Source organism: Budorcas taxicolor, chromosome 13 (genome assembly GCF_023091745.1).
Source record: "Budorcas taxicolor isolate Tak-1 chromosome 13, Takin1.1, whole genome shotgun sequence".
Lineage (NCBI taxonomy): Eukaryota > Metazoa > Chordata > Mammalia > Artiodactyla > Bovidae > Budorcas > Budorcas taxicolor.
The window spans coordinates 78,042,359-78,048,374 of record NC_068922.1 but is presented as its reverse complement, the minus strand read 5'-3'; positions in this window follow the sequence as shown (position 1 = coordinate 78,048,374).

The window sequence follows — 6,016 nt, the reverse complement described above, 5'->3', positions numbered from 1 at the left end:
CAGTGGAAGATGAGGTTTGAAAAATAGGGACCAACTATATGGACAGCTAAATGGGGAGACTGGACATGTTAAACAAGTTATCTTGCTCATTTATTCATTGAACAAATACAAGATACCTCCTATATGCCAGGCGCTGGGATTCAGCAGTGAACACATAGGCATTTACAGTTAATCTAGTCTGGGCTAGATAGTTTCTATAATGTTAATAAGGAAAAACAAAAACCTTTTGGGGACAGAGAATGATAAAACTCAAGCAGTCACAGATAAGAGTTTTTTTAACGTGACCCATAACTTTATTTTCCTTAAACTTTGCCCACCACTAGACTTTTTTAAAAAGTTTTATTTTGAGATAACTAGATTCTCCTGTAGTTCTAAGAAAACCACCAGTGTAGACTTTTGATTTGAGACTATCTGAGGGGACCACAAAAGGAAGGGGTATTAGAATTTATCAACTCTAAATGACAGAAACTATAACTGTCAGGCAAAAATGAGTAGTGAAAATAATTCATGTAACTGAAAAGTTGAGAGGTGTTTCTGACTTAAGGTTTGGTGGGACCCCGGGGTACACATGATTCATCAGAACTTGGTGTCTCTGTCTAGCTCTATTTTCTGTCAAGCGAGTCGAGGTTGACATTGGACCAGCTTCATATCTCAGTAGAAAATGTTTTCCTTCCCAGCAGATGCAGCCAAAGTCCCAGGGCAGGCTCTTACTGGCCTGGATTGGGTCAACCAACCACGTTGGAGTGGGATGGTAAAGTGTTCTGATTGGCTAGAGCTGAAATACCCACCTAGAGTTGCAGAAGTGGGATCAACCACAGGATGAGAGGAGGGAAGGATGGTTGCTGAAAGAAAAGGTGTTAACCAGTGGAGGTGATGGAATTCCAGTAGAGCTATTTCAAATCCTAAAAGATGATGCTGTGAAAGTGCTGCACTCAATATGCCAGCAAATTTGGAAAACTCAGCAGTGGCCACAGGACTGGAAAAGGTCAGTTTTCATTCCAATCCCAAAGAAAGGCAATGCCAAAGAATGCTCAAACTACTGAACAATTGCACTCATCTCACACGCTAGTAAAGTAGTGCTCAAAATTCTCCAAGCCAGACTTCAACAATATGTGAACCGTGAACTTCCTGATGTTCAAGCTGGTTTTAGAAAAGGCAGAGGAACCAGAGATCAAATTGCCAGCATCCGCTGGATCATGGAGAAAGCAAGAGAGTTCCAGAAAAACATCTATTTCTGCTTTATTGACTATGCCAGAGCCTTTGACTGTGTGGTTCACAATAAACTGGAAAATTCTGAGAGAGATGGGAATACCAGACCACCTGAGCTGCCTCTTGAGAAATCTGTATGCAGGTCAGGAAGCAACAGTTAGAAGTGGACATGGAACAACAGACTGGTTCCAAATAGGAAAAGGAGTGCGTCAAGGCTGTATATTGTCACCCTGCTTATTTAACTTATATGCAGAGTACATCATGAGAAATGCTGGACTGGAAGAAACACAAGCTGGAATCAAGATTGCTGGGAGAAATATCAATAACCTCAGATATGCAGATGACACCACCCTTATGGCAGAAAGTGAAGAGGAACTAAAAAGCTTGATGAAAGTAAAAGAGGAGAGTGAAAAAGTTGGCTTAAAGCTCAACATTCAGAAAACGAAGATCAAGGCATCTGGTCCCATCACTTCATGGGAAATAGATGGGGAAACAGTGGAAACAGTGTCAGACTTCGTTTCTTTGGGCTCCAAAATCACTGCAGATGGTGATTGCAGCCATGAAATTAAAAGACGCTTACTCCTTGGAAGAAAAGTTATGACCAACCTAGATAGCATATTCAAAAGCAGAGACATTACTTTGCCGACTAAGGTCCGTCTAGTCAAGGCTATGGTTTTTCCAGTGGTCATGTATGGATGTGAGAGTTGGACTGTGAAGAAGGCTGAGCGCCGAAGAATTGATGCTTTTGAACTGTGGTGTTGGAGAAGACTCTTGAGAGTCCCTTGGACTGCAAGGAGATCCAACCAGTCCATTCTGAAGGAGATCAGCCCTGGGATTTCTTTGGAAAGAATGATGCTAAAGCTGAAACTCCAGTACTTTGGCGACTTCATGTGAAGAGTTGACTCATTGGAAAAGACTCTGATGCTGGGAGGGATTGGGGGCAGGAGGGGGAGGGATTGGGGGCAGGAGGAGAAGGGGACGACCGAGGATGAGATGGCTGGATGGCGTCACTGACTCGATGGACGTGAGTCTGAGTGAACTCGGAAGTTGGTGATGGACAGGGAGGCCTGGCGTGCTGCGATTCATGGGGTCGCAAAGAGTTGGACACGACTGAGCGACTGAACTGAACTGAGTGGGTGGGGCAGAGAGCTGAAATCAGGGCCAGGTAAGCAGCCTTGGGGCTACAGGGCTTGCTTTCCTATTCCCTGCACCAATCACTGCAGATGGTGCAGTGCAGACAATGCAGATGGTCACTGCAGGCGGTGACTGCAGCCATGAAATTAAAAGACGCTTACTCCTTGGAAGGAAAGTTATGAACAACCTAGACAGTATATTAAAAAGCAGAGACATTACTTCGTCAACAAAGGTCCATCTAGTCAACACTATTGTTTTCCAGTAGTCTTGTATGGATATGAGAGTTGGACTGGAAAGAAAGCTGAGCGCCGAAGAATTGATGCTTTTGAACTGTGGTGTTGGAGAAGACTCTTGAGAGTCCCTTGGACTGCAAGGAGATCCAACAAGTCCATCCTAAAGGAGATCCTAAAGGAGTCCTTCCTTCCAGTGAAGGGCGGATGCTGAAGCTGAAACTCCAGTACTTTGGCCACCTGATGCAAAGAGCTGACTCATTGGGAAAGACCCTGATGCTGGGGAAGATTGAGGGCAGGAGGAGAAGGGGACGACAGAGGATGAAATGGTTAGATGGCATCACCGACCCAATGGACATGAATTTGGGTAAACTCCAGGAGTTGGTGATGGACAGGGAAGCCTGGCATGCTGTGGTTGATGGGGTCGCAAAGAGTCGGACACGACTGAGCTACTGAACTGAACTAATTCCTATTCCCAGGCCCTGCAGGCAGTATATTTCTAGAGCCTCCCAGAAGCCAGCAAGAACAAACACCCGAGTTCAGAGAGTGAAGTGGCTTGCCTGAGACCACACAGCTAGTAAGACACAGCCAGGCCTCAGACTCAGATGGTCTCGCTGCTCCTGAATCCCAAGGACTGGAAACGTATTTTTCTAAACCAGAGTGAAGTATGTTTTGTGCCACGTCTGGGAAAGCTGGGGTCATTTGTGAGATGGGAGTTTTTCAACAAGTTCCCACTGAGAAACGGGGCAGGAAATGCTGACTAATACCCACTGCACACTTAGCATAGGCCAGAGGCGGAGAGCCCCGAGCGAGAGTCCCTTTGGACGGTCCCTGCAGCTCTGAGAGGTCTGTACACTTAGCCCCATTTTTTTGCAGATGAGGAAACTGAGGCACAGAGTCAAATAACATATCAGACATCACACAGATGGTCGATGGCGGGGCTGGAATCTGAGCCCTGGTCTGACGCTGAGCTCCGGCAGGTTTCACACACACCTGCAGCCCCGGTGGAGGCAGGGAGGTGGGGAGGCAGGGTTTCTAGTGTGTCTTCCATGGGAAACCAGCAACGTCGCAGGATGAGAAACAGCCGCTGACACCGAGGAGTGGGGTGCCCCGGAGACATGAGACCCCAGAGGGCAACGACCACTCACATCAACTGATTAAAGAAGAGCCAGAAAATCCAGATGCTTTAAAACGCTGGCTCCATTACCATGGGCAAAATAAAACAGGTGTCTAGGTGAACGTCTGCCCACAACTTCCCAGCTAGTGGGTGCTCAGTTGCCCAGTTGTGTCCGACACTTGGTGATCCCACGGACTGTAGCCCACCAGACTCCTCTGTCCATGGCATTTTGCTGGCAGGAATGCTGGAGTGGGTACCATTTCCTCCTCCTGGCTGGTGCAGGCACCACCGCCTGACTTTAGTTGGGTGTGTGCTGCTATCTGGTGGTGGACCCGGGCAGGTGGCAGCGCCAACGATGGGTTCCCAGCTCCACTGGGAAATGTTATGCATTCCCCTATGCTGACTAGTCTTTAGAGGGGTTCTGGGCACCGTGTCTGCCCCCAACATTAACTTCACCCCCTTCCAATAAACTTAACAATTTGGAGCTACCCTTTTAAACATAATTTTGTAATAGGTAAGCTATGAATAAGGTAAAGAGTAATAGGGGACTTTCCTGGTGATCCAATGGTCAAGACTCCACACTACCAATTCAGGGGGCCTGGCTTCAGTCCCTGGCCAGGGAACTAGATGCCACATGCCAGCAACTGAAAGATACTGTATGCTGCACCGAAGATTCCACGCGCCTCAACCAAGACGCGGCGCGCATGCTCAGTCTCTCGCTCACGCCCGGCTCTCTGCGACCCCATGGGCTGTAGCCCGCCAGGCTCCTCTCTCCGTGCAATTTCCCAGGCAAGAATGCTGCAGTGGGTTGCTATTTCCTTCTCCACCAAGACCCAGCACAGCCAAATAGATAAATATAGGGGTTTTTTTAAGAGTAATGAACAATACAGGGGTCAGCTGACTATGGCCAGTAGGCTAAATCTGGCCCACCTGTTTTTCTGTTGTCCCCATGAGCACTTTTTTTTTAAATAGTGGGGGCAATAAGGAATATTTTCCTAACAAATGACATTCAAATTCGGCGTCAGTCATAAATCTGACACACAGTCACACCCGTCATTTGCATATTGTCTATGGCTGTTTTTTCAATACAGCAGCAGAGTCAAGAGACCAAATGACCCACAAAACCTAAAATACTATCTGGCCCTTTTTAGAGAAAAATGGACCAACTCCAGATCCAGAGTGCTCCCCACTCATGCTCCCCCAAGCCCTCAGTTCTCCCCAGAGCCCACCATTTGGATGAGACACTTGCAAGTCCTTTCCACAGTCACAGAGGCGTGGCTTGCCCCCACTCTTTTCACGCAGTGGGAAGAATATTACATACACAGTTCTGCACCCTGCCTGTTTCATGCAATATGTTTTGGAAGTAATATCAACCACTTCCATATTTCCTTCCTTCTTCCTTTCTACAGCTGTATAACATTCCAACCTCAGGATGGCCCTTTCTTTTATAACGCATCACCTGTTACATTTTGAGGTCATTTTCAGTCTTGGGTAATACAAATTGCTGTGGTGTGCACTGAAGGACTTAAGTCTTTGCTCATGAGGGCCAGTAGACCTGAGGGGTCAATTCCTGGGGATCGAATGGCTGGGTTAGGGATGTCTGTGAGTTACCTTCCGAGCGCTCATGCCAAAATTGCCTTTGACCAAGGCCATGCCCATTTAAACTCTCAGAACTTTTGAGAGCGCCAGTTTCCTCACACCCTTGCCAACACAGGGTGTTATCGAGTGTTTTGTTCTTTGCCAATCTGATAGGTGGTTTTAATTTGCATTTCTCTTACTGTATTTCACTGAATCTAAGATATCATTGATTGTACCATGCACCTGATTTCAGAAATGTTTGAATATAAAATTTGCCTCTTAGAATCACTGAAATAGAATATGTTGAGTGGGATTGGCTATTCTATTGCATTTTCTTACTCTGTATGTGTTCTATTCTTTTTTTGCCAGATGAGGGGGGCGGAGCGTGGTAGGTGGGGATGGGGAGGCAGGACAGTGGTAGTTAAGAGCCTAGAGTTCAAATCCCAGCTCTGCCCCTTACAAGTGTGATTCTTTGCACAGGTTACTTAATCTTTTCTGTGTTTCAGTTTCCTCATCTGTAAGGTGAGTAACTACATCATAGGGTCGTTGTGAAAGTGAAGTGAAAGTCACTCAGTCGTGTCCGACTCTTTGCAACACCATGGACTATATGGTCCATGGAATTCTCCAGGCCAGAATACTGAAGTGGGTAGCCTTTTCCTTCTCCAGGGGATCTTCCGAACCCAGGGATTGAACCACGGTCTCCTGCATTGCAGGCGGATTCTTTACCAGCTGAGCTACCAGGGAAGGA